Here is a 21,082-nt window from a genome sequence, read left to right as displayed (position 1 = left end):
TCAGACTACAAAGCCATGACAGATCTGTCCCCTGTCCACTGCTCAGGCCTCTCCTCGTCTGTCTTTCTCTGCTACCTCTGATTTGCCGTCAGCCTTCCCGGCTCTCTTTCAGCCCCTGTTCTACTTCCTCTCTCCTGCTACAAGAGCTTGCACATGTTCCTTCTACTTGGAATGTTCTTTTTTCCTAGGTAACAACTCATCTTCATTTTTCAGATCTAACAAACGGATCACTCCTCTGGTATCTCCAACTGGTTCAAAACCTTGCTGTGGAAACGGGTGAACCACGTACTTCTCCTTCGCAGAATTTATCAGTTGCAATTTAGATTTGTGATTACATAATTACTGTCTGTCTCCACCACTACGCTGAAAGCAAATGATAGTGGCTGTGTTTTTGTTCACAATGTTAAGTCCCCAGGGCCTCTTTGCCCTGTGTGTGGAACAGAAGGGAAGCTCAACAAATATTGTGGACATTGGTTAAATGAATGAATACATGAATGCATGATTGAATGAGGCATGAATGAATAAACGTCATATGCTGGACCTGCATACTTGTTGCGTTGAATTTATCTGAATGCTTCCTCCCAACTTTAATCTGATAGCACAGTACATATGCAAGGAAAATCAAGCATAATCGATGAAATTAGAAGAAAGAAGCTAAAAGAAAAAAATCCTCTGCTGCTCCCTATGAATACAATAAACTCTAGATTTTCAGCGCACCATATTATAACATCTCCAAGCTAAGTATGGGTTACATGGAATCTGAATCTGAATGAGACACATGAGGCTAGGATGCCACCTTGTGGCTTATTTTCACATTTATCATTTTCAACCTGCCTGGAACTTTCCTTAGAAAAGTACCATTATAAACTATGGCAATAGAGAGGAGTGGAATTTTGCTCAACTAAATATTGCTTGCATGCCATTATCCCAAAGAGTTCGTTCATTTTGTTATTCGTTTTAATTATTGAATTGGTAGAGAAAATAGTATAACATATGTATAAGTTATAAATAATCAAATGAGAATGAATCCCTGTGTACCTATTGCCCAGCATGCTACTACCTGTACTGTTATAAAACACCCCTGTGTGCTTCTTCTTATTTTCTTTTTGGTGAGGAAGATTGGCCCTGAGCCAACATCTGTTGCCAATCTTCCTCTTTTTTTTCCTCCCCAAAGCCCCAGTACATAGCTATAGGTCCTTCTAGTTCTTCTATGTGGGATGGGGCCTCAGCATGGCTTGATGAGTGGTGCATAGGTCGGTGCCCAGGATCCCAACAACGCACCCTGGACCCCTCCAAGCAGAGCGTGCCAATGGAACCACTACGCCACCAGGCCAGTCACCTCTGTGTGCTTCTTGCTGAATCCTTCCTCCATCGTCTCCATTAACGGGGAATAACTACTATGTGGCTTTTATTTATAAGTTACCATTCATGTATATGTCAATAAACAATATTTTTAATTTAGCATTTTAAAACGTCATATAAAATGGGATAATTCTGTATTTGACTTGCTTTATAAATGAATTAATATTTTTCTGGGATTCCTCCTGTTGATAAGAGGAGCTGTAATCCATTTGTTTTCATTCCTCTGTAGTGTTTCATTGTATGACTATACCACAATAGATTTAGCCACACTGCTCTTCATCAACATTTAGGTTGCTTCTAGTTTGGGGCTATTATGATGGTGCTGCTGGCAGATTCCTGTATATATCACCTGGGGCTCACATGCAGGATTTCCCAGGGGTTGAATTGCTGGGTATGGGAACCTCCAACTTTACTAGATAATAACAAATTGTTTTCCAGAGTTACTTTATTGCATCAATTTACACTCCCACCATTAGTGTATAAAAGTCTCAGTTGTTCTACATCCTTGTCAACACTTGATATTATTAGATTTTTCCATTTTAGCCACTTTGATGGGTGTAAACAAAATCCCTTTCGTTTTAATTTGCATTTCCTGGTTACAAAAGAAGTTGATCCTCTTTTCAAAGCTTTAGCGGTCATCCATGTTTCTTCTGAGAAGTGCCAGTTCCAGTCTTTGGCCTTATTCTTTCATTTATCCACTCAAGAGTCATTTGAATTGTTACCATGTGTCAAGTACTGTCGTAGTCTGGAGGATACTAAGATGCATCTGACCTAGACCAAATCCTCATGGAGCTCTTGGCTTACTGTCACTTCACTGCCTTCAGGGATGATACTAATTATCAAAACCAAAAAACTGCTTCAATTTTGACCCCCAATTATATGATCATCACTTTGCAAGGCAGAAGTATGTTTTCTGAACTCTGACCTCAAGGAATTTACAAAAACATAACAAACACAAAACAATAGCAAAATATTTAAAATATTATGTACTATGTTACATATATTATAGAAATTCAGAGGATGTAATAATCAGAAAAAAAGCTAATTAATCAAGTAGGTCCATGGTTTAAATTTAAATTGCTTTCCTTTCACATAACTAATGTAAAAATATTTTTTATAGCCTACTCAGTAAAGGAAGAAGATGAAAAAAAGGAACCATTTTAAGTCAATAAAATAATAACGATCAACATGGAGATGTAGCCAAGATTATTTTTAAATAAATAAAAATTTTACTGAAGAAAAAAACGCTTTCACAAATCAACACACTTATCCACAAATGCAAGTACACTGTGTTTGCTTTTAATCTTAATTCTTAATTAAAAATTTTCCACTTCTTTCTATGGAATCTGGTTTTGTCCAATAAGCAGCTAATGGGGGTTGACTTTCACCGAAGTTGTAACGCGTAGAATTCAATTATACTTTTGAAAGAGAACCTGAAATGTCCCACAATTCCTCTTTGCTTCTATGCAACTCTCCCTATGAACCACCCTATTTGTGAAGACTGCTCTAAAGAAAACCCCACAGTGCCACCAGAAAACTTGTTGTAATGTGAGGAGTCTTAAGACAGGATCTGGGCTGGGCAAATCCAGGTTGGAATCCTGGTTCCCCCACATACTAGTGTGACTTTAAATGTTATACATTTTCTGAGTCTGTTTCCTAAACTGCAAAATAAGGATAATTGTTGTAAGGATTGATTCTATTATTATGGATAAAGTGCTTAGTTCAGTGTTCAGCATCCAAAAGAACTCAATAAGTGACAGACATTATTCAGAATGGCTCAGTTTAATTTTTTCCGTTTGTTCTTCTCTCAGTGGAAGTAGCATTATGAGGGGCTTAACATGTATGTGACTGTTTTCAAGAGAAGTCCTAACAATCTACTTCTTGGTTAAATTGATTACATAATTCATTCATCCAGCACCAAACACATGTCAAGCACTGTACTAGACGCTGAAAAAAGTTCTTCCCTTCCTTTCTGCCCATGCTTGGTTACGCTCAGCCGTTCTTACAATTCTGGTACGCATCCGCACAACTCAACATCCACTAGAGTAGTCCAATCCTAGATGAATGACAATTTTCTGTTTAAAATAGAATAATTTGACAAGTTCAGAAAAATATTTTTGGTGTGCAGCCAATAACCTTTGCTTTCTTTTGTGCAGGTTATGTACTTTCTATTTCTTTACCTTTAAAGAACCTCTCCATATGTGGAGCATTTCTGCAAACAGTCTTTCACCATTTCCCCATTCTTCATAAACATGGAATCGAGCACAATATTCTGGCTCTACAAAGCAGCAACTTTGTGCTGTGTGTAGGTGCTGTGATATAGTGCTGTGTCTAAATGACAATATCACTTAGAAAAAGTGTACTTCTTTGACGAAAAATTACAAGAGAATGAGTAAAACACAATAAGAATGATATCAAAACCAAATAAAATAAAACTCCATTAAAAAATTAACCAAACAAGAAAGATGCTGTATGCTGTTAATGACTCGCTGCAATCTTCAGGGTCTTTCTTCTTTGGCTTCCTTGACCCAGACTTGTCCGGACCATCTTCCTTCAGATTTTCCTCCTATGTCCTCCTCTAGCCCAAGTCAAGCCTGCAAATCTCAGCTCTTCTTTGTGCTTCACTCAGTGCCTTGGCAAGCCTTTCCATTCTTGAGGCTTCAGTTCTCACCTCAGAGCAGAATCTCCTCCAAATCTACCATCATTACTCAAAAATTCAACCCATGTACAGGACAGCTGCATTTGGATGACCTCTCTTCAGTCCAAATCTAAATGCAACATGGCTTCCTGCTCTGCCTCTCTCCCAATCAGCACGCTTTCCAAATTACGAGGCCATAATCGAAAGCTTAATCATTTTCTTCTTTGATTCCTACTCAACGTGATAGAGACAGTCTTATTGCCCTCTGTAGGCCTGTGTCTACAAGAATGACTCGCATGGAGTACGAATTCCATAAGTGTTTGCTAAATCAGTGACTAAATGAATGATGACAAGAGATTTTCACATATTGAGGCCTATGGGGTAACTATTCGGGTTCAAAACTGATTCAGTCTGAACCAAAGAAGCCCGACTTATGGCCTATCAAACATACATTGTACATCTGCTTAACCATTAAAGTAAAGAATGCACTCTCTTAAAATAAGAATGCATACTTCTCCTCCTGCGCCTTATTGGCACCGTCCTGTTGGTAAAGCCTGTATTAATCCCTTTCCCCACATCAGGGTCATGTGGATCTGCTAATTTGCAACTGAACACCTCTTTGAAACTTTGATGAATATCTATCCTGGGTGTGTGTAATGTATGTTTTTTGTTCTAAAAAGGTATAACACTGTACTGAAAACCATCCTCTCCAGAACGCTTTCTTCCTTTGTGGAAAAGGCCTTCCCGGGTTATAATCCTCAGTTTGGGCTCAAGTAAAATTCATCTTATCTCTCTTATCTATAGAAAAGTTATTTGTTATTTTGTGTCGAAAGTGACAATAACTCTGTGAAGCATCATGGAGGCTGTTAGCATCTCCACTGTACAGATAAAGATCCAAAGGTTCAGAGAAGTTGTCACCTTCCGAAGGCAACCCAGTTGATCTTGGCAGTCAAGATTAATTCAGTCTCTGGCTCCTGAACAAAACAAAAGCTTTCCTAACACCTCTTTTTCTTCTCCATATTTGTTCTTCCATAATATCTAATTCATTGATAGGTTTGCTGTCTCTTTCTCTCTGTAGTCCAGACCATCAGCACCTTGAATCATGTTTGTAGCAATGGCCTCATAGACAGACTTGCCCACCGTGATATGGCCTCTACTAATCTATTCTGCACCCAATAGCCATTGTCTCACCACTCACCTGTGCTTAATCGCTTTCATTGTCTCCTTGACCTTTTTACAACATCCTGTCCTCTTCTCTGCCACTTCCTTCTTGATCTCTCTTATCTGGTCATTACCTCTCTTACTGCTATTTTGCTATTTCCTTTTTAGTTATCTTACTTCTTCCTATTCTCCACTATTGCATTCTCACCTGGGTTTATTCCATGGTCTTCTGTCCTTTTTATAGATTGTCCTTTTGAGAGAACTCAAATCTTCTCAAACTGCTCAGCTAATGGCTCCAAAATCTATTCCTCCCACTGTAAGTTCCAGCCTGTTTTTCCAGCCACCATCTGGCCGTGCTCTCTGTGGGGATCTGGCTGAGCTTACCTTCTCTTCCCAGTCTGTTTCCCCATCTTAACGTCCCTATTACTTTTTAGGCTACTCCAACTTTACTAATCACATAGAACATGTATAACGGAGTCATCAGTGATTCCTCCTGATTCTTAGCTCTATCTATCCTATCAAATACCAAGGCTTCTTGCATTCCCTTCATAACTCCATAGCTTTTCTTAAGGTCCCCCATAATCTGGCTGCACCAACTGATCTGATCCGGACCTGTGCTGTTCCCTAGCACAGGTCCCCTGCTATAGCCAGCCTGACATGGCCATCCTCGGTGCAGATGCTAGGTCTTGATCATCCCGGATCCTCTAAGATGAAATGCCCATTCCCCTCTTCTCAAGATTTCCAGATCCTACTAGCCTTTAGGCTAGCTTGGGAACCAGTTTTCAAGTTCAATTTTCATTCTTGTATCCACTTTCTTCACCCTTGCCCCACCACATATTGTAATTATTTAAAGTACCTATCACTTGGTAAATAATCAGTGAATGGTGCCTATTATTTTTGTTAATGGCAATAACAATAATAATAATACATATATATTTCTGTCAAGTCCTCAATATAGGGCTCCTTAAAACACTAGAGTCACATCTTCTCTTCTCCACCCCCTGGACCATTAATAAATACTCATCATTTTCCTCTTCCAAACTAGTCTCAGCACAGCTAAAAGGAAAGTAAAACAAAGCCATTTTAGTTGTAATCAAGCTTTTAGTCTGTTTCTACGCTATTGTGAAATTTCAGATTTAAACTAAAATGGCCAAAAAAACCCAATAGCTCAAAGAGTGGCAAAAGTTAGAATGTTTTTGAAATTTCAGAATGAAAAAAATTAATGCCTATATAGCATTCTTTTTCTTCTTTGACTCCAATATTTCCATATTTTCTTTTGGGGAACTCGCAGAATCCTATTTTGCACTGAATGTAAAAATTCCTGATGATACTTAACTCCATTTTTTGAGAGGGCTATATGATTCACCTGCTGGGAACTGACACACCGGATGCAAGAAATTGGCAATATTTGTACGAATCTCTTAGAGAAAATGTAAAATAACAGATAAAATGATGAACTAGAACAGGTTAATAGGAGAAAATATAATAAACCAACTGCTTGATAATTAACCAGCAACGTACTGAATAAAGATCTTAGACTCATAAAGGAGAACAGGTTAAGAACAGCTCCAACATACACAAATAATCTACAAAGTACGTAATCTGAATACGTAGAACTTGGATATAAGCATGATGCAGAGTAGGTATAATGCCACCTAAAATTATTTCCTCCTTTTAGCAGTCAAACAAAGCTCAAGATTAAACAAAGGCTTAAAAGTTAATGCTTGTATACACATCCAAATTATCTTCAAAACCTGGAAAATGCAGTTTTAGAAAAGGCTTCATTTTGGGGACAAATGTGTATAGAGTATTTTAGAATCAGGGATCTTTATGTTGTTTATTTGATTGTAAACAGTATTTGTAAAAAGGTAACGTGTATTTTAAATCTTAGATTACATAATATTTAAACACTAATTGTATTTTTATGATTGGAAAAAATCAGCAACAATTACCAAAACTCAAGCAGTTAAAACTCACTGCTTTGACCTTGCCAAGTTGGCACAAAATAACTCTTTCCCTGACCGGGAATCGAACCCGGGCCGCGGCGGTGAGAGCGCCGAATCCTAACCACTAGACCACCAGGGAACTTGACAGTTTAGTTTCCCGGAATTTATTTGATTCTTTCAAAGCTTCCGCGTAACCGTGACCACTAAGAAACAAGTTTGTTGCTTCTAAGCTCCACCTACTTTGTTCCGGTTCTGAGTCTCCGCCTCCTAAACCGAGGCAAATTCTCAGCACTGCCTGGAGAGCTCCGCCGGCGTATTAAGAGCCGGGCCTTTCACATCTAATCCTCTTCCCGCTGCCCTCCTGGAAAAGACGCCCTGAAATTTCATGCTAATTACGTAACATGTAAATATCTATATCCAGACAAAAGTTAAAGTACTGCCCAGAACCTTGTAATTTGCTTTATTATTTTCTTAATCATCTAGCTTTTCTTTCTAAATCTAACCTCTGTCTCCTTCTGTCTTTCTGTCTTTCCCTCTTACGCAGATGTTAAGTCCCAGTAAACATTTTACTAAATCTGAACGATGGATTGCCACCGGCGGAGAGCATTTCACGTCCTAGAGCTGATGCGACAACGCACACGTCCTTGGCACAAAGCACATGCTCTATAAATGTGGGTGATGAAGGGCCACGGGGCCTTAGGGGACGCGACTAGATCTATAATATACATATGTCGTCGTGATTACTCATTTGGGAGTCAGGCTAACAAGGCTGAGAGAGCTGTGGGTGACGTGCCTAGTGAAGAACTGGGGCATCTACACGCGGAGCCAGTAAACCCTTCGAACCCACCGTTCCGTTATTCTCATATTTGTCATCCTGTGTTATCGGGGCAATTGCTTCACCTCTCCGCATTGTGTACGAGACCCGGCCAGGAAATGATGCAATTACCAAAGGAGTCAAGAAACCTTCCAGCTCAGCCTCAATTCAGAAACCCCCATGAAATAGGAGCAGAAGGCCATAGGATGTAACTCAGCTTTGAAAGTACCAACCATTACAGCTGAACAAATGTGACCCAAGAGACTCCGCTCCGCTGCAAGATGGAGGGAGGGTTAAGTAAAATACATATAAATTTGTAATGACCTTGCTTACAACATCCGGCGCCACTGTGAGTTACAGCCATCATCCATCACCACAGAATTCAGGTGAGTCTGTGCTGGAGTGTTGTTTATTGTTTTCAACAACTCAGAGATGGAGTTTAGATATTGATAAAATTTATCTAAAATTATTTAACAGTATGCAAACAGAAAGATTGAAAGGGCTCATTAAGACTAATAAATAAAGATGGAAAAGTCACCAGAAGAAATTTCTTAACTTTTTATATTTTAGATGGGGCACACACCTCTTTCCTGTATCAAGGAATTTTTAGGAAATCGAGTTCAGTAGAGGGAGCTCTTACTTCTCGTTTGGGGATTACCAGAGCTCAGCATTAGAGAATTCGGTTTTGAATAAAAAGGTAAAGCAGATATTACTTTTAGAATAATTTTAAGTTTTAATAGGTTTAGTCACTATATTGTACAAAAAGGTATAGTGAACACCACCGTCCCTCTGTTATACCCTAATTCCTCCTCATTTCTTCTTCCCAAGTAACCATTGTTAAGTTTCTTCTGCATCCTCCTGGAAATAGTCTGTGCAGAACCAAACTAATGTCAATCTCTTTTTCCCCCAACTTTTTTTCTTGAAACATCCCAGACCTACAGAATATTGGAAATATAGGACAATGAAGACACATACGTACCCTTCGTCTACACCTATGCTGTCCAATTTAGCAGCACCAGCAACATGCGGCTATTGTGCATTGAAATGTGGCTAGTACGAATTTAGATCCTCTAGAAGCGTTAAATGCTTACTGAATTTTTAAGTCTTAGTATGAAAAATAAAAGAATGTAAAGTATGTGTAATAATTTTTACATTGATTACATTTTAAGTGATAATTGAATATATTGGGCTAAAATGTTAAAATCCATTTCACTTTATTTTTACTTTTTTAATATACTTACTAGAATATTTAAAATTATATCTGTGGCTTGCATTATATTTCTATTTTACAGTACTGATCTAGATTCACCAGTTGTTAATATTTTGCCATATTTCCTTTCTCTTGAGTTAGTTTTTCTGAACCATTTGAGATTAGTTGCAGACTTAATGATACTTTACTTCTAAATACTTTATCACATATTTCCTAAGAACAAGCGATACAATTATCACACTTAGGAAATTTAAATTTAATACAATATTTTTTATTATACAGTCAATAATTAAATTTTCCAGTTTCCTAATAACACCTTTTATGCTTTTTCTTTTTATCCAGGATCCACTCAAGGATTATACATTGCATTTAGGGGTCATGTTTCTGTAGTCTCCATCTTTTAATCTTTTTTTTTTACAACATTGATTTTTTTGAATGGTGGAGGACAGTTGTTTCAGAAAGACTCTCAATTTAGTTAAATATGTATATTTTTTCTTTAAAGATTGGCACCTGAGTTAACAACTCTTGCCAATCTTTTTTTTTTTTTTTTTGCTTTTTCTCCCCAACCCCCCCTCCCCCCAGTACATAGTTGTATATTTTAGTTGTGGGTCCTTCTAGTTATGGCATGTGCGACGCTGCCTCAACATGGCCTGATGAGTGGTGCCATGTCTGTGCCCAGGATCCTAACTGGCGAAACCCTGGGCTGCCCAAGGCGAGCACGTGAACTTAACCACTCGGCCACGGGGCCGCCCTTAGTTAAATATTTCTTTTGGCAGGAAAGCTACCTTAAGTGATGTGTCCATCTCAGTGCATTACATCAGATGGCACATAATACTGATATATCGCGTTTATCTCTAAGGGTCAATGTGGTGAGCAGAATACTGACCCCTTTGGAGATGTCCCTGTCCTTATCTCCAGAACATGTGAATATGTTACTCCACGTGGCAATAGGAACTTTGCAGATGTGATTAAATCAAGGATTTTGAGACAGAGGCGATTATCCTGAATTATCTGGGTGGACCCCAAATCATCACAAGGGTCCTTATCAGTGAAGGAGGGAAGCAGCAGAGTCAGTATCCCAGTGATGTGATCTGAGGAAGACTCAACCAGCCTTCGCTGGCTTTGAAGATAGAGGAAGGGGACTATGAGCCAAGTAATGCAGGTGGCCTCTAGAAGCTGCAAAAGGCAAGGAGATGGATTCTCTCGTAGAGCGACCAGAAGGAAAACAGCCCTGCCAACACCTAGATTTTAGCATAGTGACATGTCTGTTAGACTTCTGGGCTAAAGAACTGTAAGGTAATATATTTGTGGTTTTTTCAACCACTAAGTTTGTGATAATTTTTCACAACAGCAATAGGAAATTAATACAGTTAAGTGTGACCATTTGATTAAGGTGTCTGCCATATTTCTCCATGTACAGTTACCTTTTACACTTGGAATTAACAAATGTTGAAAAAAGCAATTATCACCCCATGGAAGTAATACTTGGAGAATGTATATGTTTTCTGTTCTTCAGCAAACTTTCACCCAATGGTTTTAGCATCCACTGATGATCCTTGCCTGAATCAATTATTGCTATGTTGGTTGCAAAATGGTGATATTTTATCATTCTCATAGAAAGAACTTTCCTTTCTCTCCTCCCTCTTTTTATTCTTTATTTAATTTTTAAATATCAGTTTGGACTATTCTTTTTGCTTTGTGTTTTTATTTCATGTATTATCTATTGCTATATCTACGTAGTTATTGATCTAATCTATTGCATTATTCATTTAATATTTAAATTGTACCAAATTTGGCCAGAAGGAGTCCTTTCAAGCTGGCTCCTGTATCCTTTTGACATGTCCCTATAAGGTTTTGAGCACTTCTTTCTGGCACAAGATGGTCTAGGGACACCCTGTACTTTATAGATTAACTGAGGAAGAATTAACATCTTTTTTAATTTCCTTTTTTTAATTTTTACACAAAGAGTGGCACACTCTATATACCTTTCTGTAATTTTTTAAATTATTTCTTCGAAAGGATATCCATTCTTTATATAAAGAGTTTTCTCATTATTTTTGATAATTCATAGCATTCCACCGTAAAGACATTTTATTAAAGCAGCTTCGTATCATTGGGCATTTAGATCGTTTCCAATCATTTGCTGTTACCAAAGCACTACAAAGAATAACCTTGGCCCAACATAATTTAGTATTTAGTTTTTATTAATTTGCCCACAAAGGACTCACCTTATAGAGTACCAGTTTCTGATTTGAAAATTGTTGTTATATATTGCAAGAAAAATCATGGCATCCAATTCAAATTCAGTTATAGTTATACCTTATTGATGATTTATTTTCAATTTGATTTCAACCTTACCAGTTTTTCTTCTTCTGTTCATTAATTTGTTCATCCACTGAACAAATATTTATTCACTACCTAATATATGTTAGGCATCAATGACATCAAGCTGAACAAAGCAGGATCCCTGACCTTGAGGCTTAGTCTGGTGGGGTTCAAGTAAACGAGCAATTACAATGTGGTAGAGTAGTGGATGGTAAAAGAAATGTATGACTGTGCTTTAACTTAGTAAGTTTATTTACTAGGTTCAAAATGCATCATTCATCGCACATACTTTGCTGGTGGGAATGTAAAATGGTACAGGCACTCTGGAAACTCGTTTGTCAGTTTCTTTTAAAACTGAAAAGGCACTTAACATATGACTCATCAATTGTACTCCTGGGCATTTATCCCAGAGAAATGAAAACTTTTCACACAAAAGCTGCACACGAATGTTTCTAGCAGCTTTATTCATAATAGCCCCAAACTGAAAACAACTGAAATATCCTTTGATGGTGAATGGCTAAACTATGATACATCCATACTATGAAATATTTATCAAAAAAGGGAACAAACTAGGGCCAGCCCAGTGGCACAGCAGTTAAGTTCACATCTTCTACTTCAGCAGCCCGGGGTTTGCTGGTTCAGATCCTGGGTTCGGACCTACGCACCACTTGTCAAACCATGCTGTGGCAGGCGTCCCACATAAAGTAGAGGAAGATGGGCATGGATGTTAGCTCAGGGCCAGTCTTCCTCAGCAAAAAAAAAAAGTGGGGGGAGGATTGGTGGCAGATGTTATCTCAGGGCTAATCTTCCTCAAAAAAAATTTTTTTTTAAAAAAGGAACAAACTGTTGATACACAAAACAACTTGGATGGATGCCAAGGGAGTTAGGCTCATGAAAAAAAAAGCCAATCCAAAAGGTAACATACTGTATGATTCCATTTATATAGCATTTTTGAAATTATAGAGATGGGAACAGATTAGTGATTGACAGGAATTTGAGATGTGGTGGGGAGGAGGATGGATATGACGGTAAAGAGGTAGGCTTTGGGAGCTTTGCTGTGATAGAACAGTCCTGTATGTTATTGTAGTGGTGGTGAAAGACTCTATACAGATGATAAAATCTCATAGAAAACACGCACGCGCGCGCACACACACACACACGAGTGTATATAAAACTGGCGAAATCTGAATAAGCTCTAAAGAGTATACCAATGCCAATTTTCTGGCTTTGTTATTGTACTTTAGTTATGCAAGACGTTACCACTGGGGGACAACCAACTGGGATGGCGGGGGTGGGGGAAACCTGGCTCCCTGTATATCTTTTGTGAATCTATATTTCCTTCTTTCGAAAAACTCCCTGTTCAGCTTATTGCACTGTAAGTTTCTTTCACCCAGTAAATCCAAACCACCACCACCACTTACTGTCACTTTGAGTTTAGGGATTCATTTCAGAATTTTAAATTATATCTTAGCACCACAGTCTTAGCACCAGTTTATTTGAATGTTTTTCAGAAAATGTAAAAAATATGTAATGAATTCTCAAGCTAGTGAACAGACCATTTTTAGCAGAAATACGAGAGAAGAAACTTTCCCGAAGCAGCTATTTTTAAATTAACTGTGAATAAAAGAAAAGGGCAAATTTATTGTGCTTAACCTAAATATCAGCCATAAGTTCTGTGTACTGACAGGCACGCAGACAGCAATCCATTTCTATATGTCAGTATTTCTTTCTCAATACGCTCTGGCAGTCTCCTCCTTTCAAATTGTAGGAAGATTTCTATCTCCTCTTTAGACTTTGTAACAAGCCAAGAGAAACACTGAACCCAGGTCCATCCATAAAAAGACCTATTTATGTTCTTCTCAAAACTCAAGGTGGAATCTGTGATGTGCTGGACCAATGATCCCAGTTGTGGAAATGAGCCACTGCCTGCAACACCATTAAATAGTGAACTCTGTTCTGCTCTTTAGGTGCAGGATGGCTACTCACAGACCTTCACAGATGTCATCAGTATCTACCTCCCATGAAACTCCTGTGTGTCAACAGCCTAAGTCACCTGTGTGAAAGCAGGTGTTTCTCTCTGTGCTAGAAAAAGGAGGGTAGGTTTAACCATTAAAGAGTGAACTTTCTTGGTGCTAATAGACTAAACTCATGAGCCAATGCACAAATCTCCTCCTTTATACCTCTACAGAGAAAACTTCCAAAGAAGTTTCAATTCTTTCAGTGATGGTGAGCTCATTACTTATCCACTGGCGAAGTGTTAGAGGTGCATTGGCCCATGTTCCTGGAACTCCAGTTCCATGACAGGTCCCAGGTGTTGTGCTTAAGAAGATGTGCTGGCCATACTTCTTTATTACAAAATTATCTTTAGATAGATGTGTAAGACAAACACTGAACACATTTGCAATGATCGTTGCTATTGTTTGGTGATTTTTTTGAAACCATGGAATTCCTACCCACACCCCTCCTCCCCCGAAGTCGCTTAGCGCCTGAGCTCAGGGATCCAGTTGCCTCCCACTGGTCCAGTTCCTACCCTGTGGAGCACAAGGAGGGCAAGTGAAGTGACCCCTCTTTTCTTCCTTTAAGAACTAAAGAGATCTCTGCTTCTCCATATCTACCCTGAAGTCTCATCATATAGGGTTCTTTGTCTCAGAAAAAGTGAGATGACAGTTCTACCTAAATTGCCCTAAAATGGCCTCTACCCTTCAACAGAGATAGAATGGTCAGTCTTTATATTTAACAGAGGCCCTTGGATCCATAAAATCAGTGTAGCACTATCCTTTTTCAGTAACTTAGCATTTACCGAGCACCCTCTATTAGCGAGGTACAGTTAGGGGTGCAAGGGATATAATTATTCAAAAAGGAAACCTTTATTAGAATAATGTATCTTGTTATGGTAATAGCTAACTTTTATTGAAGGCCACATTCTAGCCTTTAGCCTAAGCATCGTTCATGGATTATCTCATTTAATCCCTATGTCCACACTATAAAGTTGGCACTACTATTGCCCCCCTTTTACAGATAAAGCAACAGAGATTAAGGTACCCAGGGTCAGTACATGATGGAGCTGTGGTCTGAAGCCAGAGCCTGAATTCTTAGAGAGTACCGTGTTCTTAAGACATATACATTCTAATGAGGTTTGATCTGTAGTGTACTAAGATTTTTCCAAATTATTTTATGTGTTATATATTATCTCCCAATTAAAATTTCAAGATTTATTTTTATTTAGAGCAGCACTGTCCAGAAGAATTTTCTGCAGTGATGGAAATGTTCTATTCTGTGCTATGCTGTCCAAAAGAGTAGTCACTAGCCACTTGTGGCTCTTCAGGGCTTGAAGTGTGGCTAGTGGGATGAAAAATTGCATTTTTAAATTTCCTTTCATTTAAACTTAAACGGCCACATGTGTCTAATGGGTACCATATTGGACAGCACAGATCTAGAGGATAAGGAAATGGTTTCATTTCTTCTGATTTCTCTATAAAGATAAAGCTTAGGCAAATCGATAAATGCTGAGTTAATGAAAAAGAATGAGTGAAGAATCTTTAAGGGGGAATTCCCCCCTCTAAGCTGGGGAGCGGAAATCTATTATACGGAGACTTTCACTATAATAAAATGTTGCAAGCATATGATACAGCATGCAGTCCTAGGGGAGTTCAGGAAAACCACAAAGAGGATCCTTAAACTGCATGCAATGTTTTCAAAAGGCTGACAAACATTTTATAATCGATGGTTACAACTTTTAAAATACATTGTTATATCTTTGCCTAATAAACAAGATCACTACTTAATTTGTTTCTTGACAAAACATGGTGTTCATAGAGAGAAAAACAAAAGAGGATGATTGGTGGGGAAAGGATGGAAACAGGGAAGAATTAGAACTCAATGGACGTTTCCTGCAGAAACTACATCACATATATACATTCCTGTAATCGACTTATTCCGATTTGGGGGCAAAATATCATGAATAATAGTAGGTATCTTTTGAAAATAAATGGGGCTCTAGATGAGTCGGAGTCCCTGGAAGTGATGAGGTCCTGACCCCAAGCCAGTGCAGCTCCTGCTCTGCTCCCCACTGGACCTCCACTTTGCTTGAAAGAACTATCTCAAAAATTCTTAGCGATTGTATCACAGTTTGTACTTCTACGGAACATGTCTTTTCTTTGCCTGTTTTTTAAAAATTAACCTTAGACTTCAAAATCATAAAAGCACTCATCAAAGAAGTGTGAGAGCAGCTCAGTTTCTCTGGAAATCCCTAACCGTGTTCTTTTGATTCAATGAAATCAGCTCTTTATATTTTTAGGAGCCTGATTTTCCCTTGAAAATAATTTGCAAATAACACAATGCTTATAGAAAAAAGAGAAAAATACCCAGTACTTCACATTCAAACCAAAACTATGTAAACCTGAGCTCCAATTTTATACATGCTCGGTGCAGAATTGGGCGCTTATTCCTTATTTCGCAAGATAGTACATGACCACTTGCAACTGAAATGCCAAAGGCACCGCAGTTAAATGCTTTGCTCCGCCTTCCATGCGAGGCTGTTACAGCACAAGCAGCATCAACAGCCCAGAGGAAGCCGCTATCTGGCGTGCCTGTGTGCGTGTGGCCTCTGACACACCAATGTTATCAGACCAGCTGCAGGCTCTGCCTTGAGTTTTTTTCTGTGTCTAAGGGTGAACTTCAAGGCCAAATCCTCCTAGTCATCTTGCAGTGCTGGTCATGGGACCACACAGCGCCCAAGTGGGGATGGGCAGCTCACAGGCACTGACCTGCAGCTGATGCAAATCCTCCCAAACAAGGCTCTCTCGGGTCTCTGCCAAGAGTCAGCCTGCAGGGCCCAATTGCTACGTCCCCTTTGCTGTAATGATTGCAATTTGGCAGCATACGGGATGCGGGACGGGGACGGGAACGGGAGGGGGAGGAGATGGTGGGCCCCTTTGCGAAACGCAAAGCCGGAAAGGACAGAAGGATGAATTTATTGTGGCCAATGGTCCCCGAGCTGGAAGGAAACGCAAGGCTTTAAAACTCTGGGAGACGCTGTAACTCCAGTCCTGTTCTCAAAGCCTTACTTCCCACGAAGAGTGGCGGCCACGGCGGGCCCGCTGTAGGGGATGCGGCCCAGGGCGAGGTAAGCAGCCCCTCCCAGGCTCCGGCGGGCTCGCAGCCGGCGTCCGGCCGCCCCGGCAGCGACGAGCTCGCTCTCGGGAGGCGTCACAATGGGCTGAGGCCTGCGGAGGCCGCGCGCGCAGCTCTCCGGGGCGGAGCCGCCGGGCTGGGCTGGGCTGGGCTGGGCTGTGCCCGGGCAGCGGGGGCTGCAGCAGCCGGGGGCGGCGGGGGTGCCCGGCCTCCCAGCTCGGAGGGCGCCGGCGCGGCGAGGATGCCGCAGGGGCAGCCCGAGCCGCCGAGCCAGGCCGCCCGGCTCCCCGGCCCCCGCCGCTGCGGAGGGGCGCAGCGCGTGGCGAGGGCCGGGCGGAGCTAGAGGCGGGCTTCTGCACCGCGTCGCGCCACCCGCAGCTCCCCGCCTCCAGCCGGGCCCGAGAGCCTGTCGCGGCCGATGCCCTGACCGCGGGCGCAGCTGCAGGGTTGGCAAGGCGCCGCGCGCGGGGCGAGGCCCGAGGAGTCCCGGCGGCCGCCAGCTCCGGACTCCGGTCCCCCGGGGCGCGCGCCTCGGGGCTCCTCCCTCCTGCCCTGCTCCTCCTCGGCGCACGGTCCTCCCCCGACCCCTCCTTCCACCCACCCTGGAGGATGCGCTCCCCGGCGCCGAGCAGCAGAGGCCACCGCTCCCAGAAATGCGTGCGCCCCATCCCCTTCTGGACGCGAGGAGCCGGCGCCCCCGCCCTGTAGGTAGGTGGGTGAGGCGGGGACCTGCCCTCGCCGCCGCCCGCTGCTGATGCTGCCGCTGGGGAGAGGCGGGGGGCAGGCGCCGGGACCCGCCAAACTTGCCTCCCGCCGCGCCTCGGCGGGGCGCTCGGAGGTGTGCTAATGGCGCTGGGCGCAGCCCCCTGTCAATCGGACAATCTTTCTGGAGCTCAGGAGGCCGAGCGGTGGGGAAGGAGAGCTTGACCCTTCCCTGCCCACCCCCAGGGCCCGTGGGGTGCGCGCTGCGGGAGGGGGTGGGGAGGACGAGTTGGCGTGTGCTCGTTTGCGGGGGGCGGGGGGGAGGGAGATTTTCAGCAGCTCAGGTAAAAGCATTTCACCGTGTTTTTTCAGCTGGGTGAGCAGATGCGTTCTTCCTGTTTTAGCCAAAGGTGTAGCCACGCAAAGCGTTATTTAGCGGCATGTAGAAGTCGCTGTGGGTTTTTATGTATTTCACAGCTGGCTGGCTGGTATATAAAATTGATGACTCAAACCCTTACAGTCAACATTTTAGGGCCAGTTAGAGAAAGTCCTTCTGGAAGTCAGATTATTCCGGAGATAGATGGGGTTGGGGGTATTCTCGTGCTGCCTCCTGCTTTACGGGAAGGGATGCGTTTAAGAGTGGCAAGTTTGATACAGGTGTTGGGAGTTGAGAATCTGCTGGCAGGATGCACCGAGTCGGCCAGCAGAGGCAGCCTTGGGCACAGCCTGGCTTCCAACTAGATGTTACGGTTTGTATTTGTGAAAAACTCGTTATAAACTCCTTCTTCTCCCCCAAGTGTAAAGTTCATACCTCAGAGCTTCTGGCAAGATTCTCTCTTCACAGGCTATCATTTTTTATTTTATATTAAGCAACAAAGTCTAGAGTTTTGGCAAGTGGATCATTGTAAGCTCCAATTTTATATTAACGTATTAAGGTTAGAGCTATGGGAAATGGACCAGTGTAAACTGCAGGACAGTCTTCGTCTTGTTCAATCCTGTAATTCCTTGCGTCTGATGCATGATGGGCGCTCATTAGTTATTTGTTGAAGGAACTGCGTTTCAAGCTTCATCCAACGACAATTTAGGATTAAAATGTATTTGTGTATCTGTGACCATTGAAGTTTAACTGGATTTTTAAAAAAAATCTTCTTTGTATAAACAGTCAAATTCTGTTAACATCTGAGTTTCAATTTTGACATTTTTAGGACCATATATTATCCTTCTCTGATGTTTTATTAAATGGGGTAATTTTCCCTAGTTCCTAATATAAATTCATTTCGTGTCTAAGCTTACAGATTTTCCAGTCTCGTTGCTAATCAGATTTATTTCAGTTAAACTCTCAAGCACAATTAAAAAAAAAAGTGCAATTCATGTTTAAAAGAAAATTTTAAGTTACTCAAGAGGTAGCTGTGATTTGGTTAATAAGTGACATATTAGCTCATTTTAGAGTTGTGGTTGATCTAATTATAATGTATTTTGTTACAGGTAAAGGTAGAAATAAAGCATTTAGGAATGTCTGTGATTCCTAAATGATTCAAAATATACAGTATAGATACACATTTTCAACCATATGTGTTTTCCTCAATATATAAGCAGATCAATTTCCAAGTTTGACACCCAGGGTGGGTGTGAAATCTGAGATTTGAAGGATCCAGTGCCTTCTGCTTTTAAATTTTATGTTTTCTTGGAAAAAAAAATCAAGGATAACTGCATCACGTTTCATTTGCTTTATTTTTGCAGTATGATATTTCCTGTTTTGATTGTTTTTATTTTGCTGTTATGTAAGTTTTATGAGTCAGTATTAACCTCTTTTCAGTCTCTTTGCTTAACAAAATAATCTGGGAGTGGTCCAGTCATTTATTTCTTTTCTTTCTTTCTTTTTTTTTTTTTTTTTTTTGGTCGTTTTAATACCTCTTCACTGTCCTCACTACATGTTACCCAAAAAACTTATTTGCACCAAACTATGGTAAGCCATTACTGTTGCTTCTCCAGCCTACTTGAGTTCTTCCTAGATGGCGAGGAATTAACACTTTCATGGAAAAGGTAGTGAGATTGGAGGAACCAACCGTGGGGGGGAACTTATGAGAAATATATTATGATTTATTAAAACAAAGCAAAAATTCCCCCATGAAATAAAGATAGCTACATTTTACACATCTGAAATTTGTGATCAAGGACATTGAGCCATTAATTTACATTATTCTTCCTTGCTCACTTTAAACTTCTCAAAAGGGTCCTCCCTGATGGTTATAGTAAACTCTTTACTTTGCTGCAGATAATAAACACTTATTTGTTCACTTGACAGATAAAAGTTGAGCACTTAGACGGTGTGGCACTCTTGGCCTTGAAATCAGTCAAGTAAGAGCTGCTTCCTAATCTCAGAATGGAAGAGGCGTTTTTCTGTATTTGTCCTGCATCCAAATGCGCAATGCCTCTGCGATTGGTTGACTCACTACCTGGGTCCCATCTGGTGAGCCTCCAGCACCCGCCTCCATATGCACCACTGGAATGCAATTCTAAGACCTGATTTACTCTATCTTATCTTTCTGTATTTTCCCTAAGGTTTTATTGCTGAAACCTCTATCCCTTCTTGCTAAATGTTATTTACTGTCCTTTATTATTCCAGCATAATTTTTTATCCCGGTTCTATTTTATCTTACCCATACTGTTTGTTGTTGTTTACGTCTAATAGGATCCACTCAATTCACTTATGTTGGAAACAAAATTGTTATGGTTGCAGAAAAAGTTTAGAAGAGAAAATGTGTATAACCTTGCATTTCAAATAGAAGTAAGTGATGGCTGAAGAATAATTGTGTATTCAGCTCCCCTCAACAGTGGTAGGGAATGCCTTTATTTCTGCACATGCCAGAGAATATGAATTGTCTGCTCATAAATTTGATCAGAAGTTTAATGGAGACAAATGTTTACAGAGGATTGGCTGAACAAAGGCCATGACATCCACCCATTCTCCTGCAATTCTAGATGTTAGACCTGATCTTCAGAACCTATGTACTTTGGTTACACTATTTTACATCCTTTGCACCCCTCTCCCCAACTTGCACTCATACTGGGGGATTCTATTAATAAACACAGTCACAAGAAACCTACCATTACGTTACTTAAGAGATGTGGTTATTAAGATCATGGTCCCTTCTACAGCTCCTGTTTGGAGACCCATGCAAGAAATACCATTCAGCTCCAAATGCCGAAGAAAAGATTTAGGTCTCCTGAACAGATCTCTTTTTTCCATCATGCGAAACTGGAATCAGATCATTGATTCTATTTCCTTTCTGATTTGGCTACTAGGAAATGTGGAGTCAAATTCGCAACTCAATTTTAATAACCTTATATAAACCTGTGACCTAATGTCGATGTTCTAACTTTCCCTTTGGTCTTGGAGCTTCTGTTCTACTTTGTTTATCTTGATTCTGATTTTTATCTAATTATATTTTCCTATTTTTTTGAATTTATTATTTTAAGCTGACTCACATCCTTCATAGAAAAAGGCAAAATGTAAAACATAAAATCAAATAAAAGAAAACGTTTGCAGAATCAATCTGTGGACATAGTGTGTTTTTGATTAACAAGTTGAATCGGTTCCATTAAATATGTTTTGAACGAGTATTGCAAGTTTAGTATATTTGAGCTTATATAGTCAAATGGAAAACAGTGTTACATAGTTTTGTGAACCTAAATGCCACTTATTTTTTTACTATTAAATTTATGTCCACTTATCACTAATTGAAAATTGGTAAAACCATTTTAAGTCAATTATTTCTGGAGTACTTGCC

The 21,082-nt window shown here is 40.5% G+C and overlaps 1 protein-coding gene, 1 long non-coding RNA gene and 1 other non-coding gene across 6 annotated transcripts in view; 2 read left to right on the top strand and 1 right to left on the bottom strand.

Annotated features, from left to right (window-relative positions):
• Window positions 1-7,174: 7,174 nt before the first annotated feature.
• TRNAE-CUC (transfer RNA glutamic acid (anticodon CUC)) lies at window positions 7,175-7,246 on the bottom strand. The gene has a single exon. It is a non-coding gene; the product is annotated as a tRNA-Glu (tRNA).
• Window positions 7,247-7,431: 185 nt separating this feature from the next.
• LOC124246908 (uncharacterized) lies at window positions 7,432-9,081 on the top strand. Of its 2 annotated transcripts, XR_006890623.1 has the most exons (4): window positions 7,432-7,510; window positions 7,652-8,307; window positions 8,492-8,618; window positions 8,855-9,081. It is a non-coding gene; the product is annotated as an uncharacterized LOC124246908 (long non-coding RNA). The 2 variants fall into 2 exon arrangements; XR_006890622.1 differs by lacking the exon at window positions 8,492-8,618.
• Window positions 9,082-16,534: 7,453 nt separating this feature from the next.
• NCOA7 (nuclear receptor coactivator 7) overlaps window positions 16,535-21,082 on the top strand; it is a 138,157-nt gene continuing 133,609 nt past the window's right edge. For 2 of the 3 annotated variants that reach the window (XM_046675665.1, XM_046675662.1), the window contains exon 1: window positions 17,166-17,297. The gene's annotated coding sequence lies outside the window, so the exon portion shown is untranslated. Of the gene's footprint in view, window positions 16,582-17,165; window positions 17,298-21,082 lie in introns of those variants that run through there. The other variant, XM_046675664.1, reaches the window with a different exon arrangement.

Source organism: Equus quagga, chromosome 11, assembly GCF_021613505.1.
Source record: "Equus quagga isolate Etosha38 chromosome 11, UCLA_HA_Equagga_1.0, whole genome shotgun sequence".
In the NCBI taxonomy this organism is placed as follows: domain Eukaryota; kingdom Metazoa; phylum Chordata; class Mammalia; order Perissodactyla; family Equidae; genus Equus; species Equus quagga.
This window is presented reverse-complemented; position numbering and strand designations above follow the sequence as displayed.